This window comes from Ptiloglossa arizonensis, unplaced genomic scaffold (genome assembly GCF_051014685.1).
Source record: "Ptiloglossa arizonensis isolate GNS036 unplaced genomic scaffold, iyPtiAriz1_principal scaffold0023, whole genome shotgun sequence".
Classification (NCBI taxonomy): domain Eukaryota; kingdom Metazoa; phylum Arthropoda; class Insecta; order Hymenoptera; family Colletidae; genus Ptiloglossa; species Ptiloglossa arizonensis.
This window is the reverse complement of record NW_027478393.1, coordinates 1712406-1714905: the sequence shown is the minus strand read 5'-3', so window position 1 is coordinate 1714905 and position 2500 is coordinate 1712406. Positions and strand designations below refer to the sequence as shown.

At 50.8% G+C, this 2500-nt stretch overlaps 1 non-coding gene across 1 annotated transcript; it reads left to right on the top strand.

The window, feature by feature from the left end:
• Positions 1-867: 867 nt before the first annotated feature.
• Positions 868-1022, top strand: LOC143154475 (5.8S ribosomal RNA). Its single transcript, XR_012994111.1, has one exon. It is a non-coding gene; the product is annotated as a 5.8S ribosomal RNA (ribosomal RNA).
• Positions 1023-2500: the final 1478 nt, after the last annotated feature.

Below are 2500 nucleotides of genomic sequence, written 5' to 3'. Positions count from 1 at the left end.
AGCGAGGTGTTGATACGCACAAAATAAATAAATAAAGAGAAACGTCCATTACTTTGTGCAAGATATATAATAATTCGAGGGTAGTTCCCGAGAATAATAATAATGAAACGAGAACGATTGAACGGAAAAAAGAAAGAGAGATCGGTCGTTGCACGACTATTTGTCACCCGCCGTCTATTCTTCCGTGAAGCCTCGGTCGTGAAGAAAGATGCTGACTGCACGTGTGCTCGCTCGTCGAAGCCAGGCTCGAGTAAAAGCGCCCGAGAGTATAACCGAGGAGGAACGAGACGCCGTCGGACTTTGTTCCGCAACGTTCTTTGCGTTTTCTCTCGCATCCCGCTTTCTCCTGACTTTCGTCGATTTCTAACGAAACGTCCTGCTGATTGGAACCTCTGCACGAGGACCCCGGGTAACCACTGACGATCGCGTCGATGTGCGTCCGAAGACTTCGGGAGGACCGGCTGTGAAGCTCGGATAGCGAGTCGGACACCCATGCACCGCGTCGAATGCGGTTTGAAGTTGGGACGAAAGACCGATTCGAGCCGGCTGCGAGTCCTTTTTCGAATCTGGACGCTCCCACGTGCGTTCGTCAGCTCAATCGGTGAGGACTGTGGTTCCTTTGATCGGGATTATCCCCGCGGTTCCACATCCCACGATTCATGATGGTTTTTCAATGTACTTTGCACCCGGCCGTCGAATGATTCGCGTTCATGTGCGCGAACTTTCGACGTGTTCCGTCAGTCGGGACTTTGTGTCGTCAATTTGGCGACGCCCAAGCCTCCTTCTTTCTACGTTTGGTCGGAGGCGCGAGCATCGATTTTCAAAACTAAAACCAAAGAGAATTTAAACGCAAAATTGCATAACGATTACCCTGAACGGTGGATCACTTGGCTCGTGGATCGATGAAGAACGCAGCTAATTGCGTGTCAACGTGTGAACTGCAGGACACATGAACATCGACATTTCGAACGCACATTGCGGTCCACGGATAAAATTCCAGGACCACGCCTGGCTGAGGGTCGTTCACATAACCTAATACTGCTTGCGTTGCTATCCAATCCCCGCCGTCGTTTCCGGAGAGAATGGAAACGTTTCAGAGTCGGGTGTGTACGGAGATGCTTACGTACGAGCGAAAGATGGGCAGTTCGTTGGCGATTGTCGCGGACGTGCGAAAATAACGATTTGCCTGCGCGTCTCCATATGTAATCGTTCGGACTCGCGAGAGTGTTGCGGCGTCGCGCGTCGACTTAATACGACCGCCCGTGAACACCGCTCCCTACGATTACTTTGAAGTTTGCGCGCGCATATATTCGTCTTTCGCCCGAATCGAATTTTGCCGCGCTCCCAACGTTGCCTGAAATGATTTTTACGTCGAGAAAGGAACACGAATCGAGAGACTAATAGAGGACAAAAATGAATCACCCCACCACGTGAAATGTGGCATTTGTTAATAGTCGTCGTTCGCACAGCCCCAGGGATTTGTCGGCCAGCGGGGGTCGTCGTTGCCCGCGATGTCACATCAAATTTACCGCGACCACTATCGAGGGAGGTCTTTATCTTCGAACGTTGAAGACTTCGGCCACGTTCGTCGAATCGAATTTTTGACCCGTCGATGTGGTTCGTTTGGTAAGAGATATGCTCGTGCGTGCAAACGTTTCTGAACCTTCGGTGCTGTACTTAAAATCCTCTTTGGAGCGGCTCGAACGCAACGACAAACTTTGCCACAATGAAGGGAAACTGCTGAAGGGAAAGCGAGAGGTTGGTCACCCCATGTCTCTGTTGTCGATCGTGAGACCGCGCGTATAACCGGTCGTCCAGTCCACGACAACTTTTTCGAATTCATCTCGGACTTGCTAACACCGGGTTCTCTTATCCTCCTCCTCCTTCTCTTCGTTCTGCTCTGGAGAATAGGAGTCAGATCGAGAGTGAGCGAGAGAGGGGAAGAATAAGTAGAATCGAAGTCGACGCGTGTTAGTAGTATTCCTTTAGTATGTTTTACTGGAAAAGCAACGGACGGACGTTAAAATTTCAACCGGTTAAACGTCTAGCGAGCGTTTCGCATCGAATTTCAGTTAGAGAGACACTTTGGCGAGGTGCTTGAAAATCTCTCCTTGTCACCGAGAAAACAGCAGGCTTCCTTTTCTTCGGTTCAACGCGAAGAACTCTCTCAATCGACAGAACCATGTAAGCGTCACCGATGGGATTTTGCGTCGGGCGACGCCGTACGTGTGGGAATGCGGTGAAAAGAAAAGAATCTGCGTGAGAGATAGGGAGAAAATGCTCGTCGAGCGCGTTACTGAGGGAAGGAATAAGACCTCTCGTTCGCGCCCCGACGTCGTTTCCCCACTCCTCGCTCGTTCTTCTTTTACACCCGTCCACGTCGGCGTATATCCCCGCCTACCCTGGTACGCGAGCGAACAACGATTGAAGAGAGAGGATCATCATCGCGTATGCAACTGCAGAACACGTCGAGTTGGGACGAAAAGATTGTGGCGCCTTG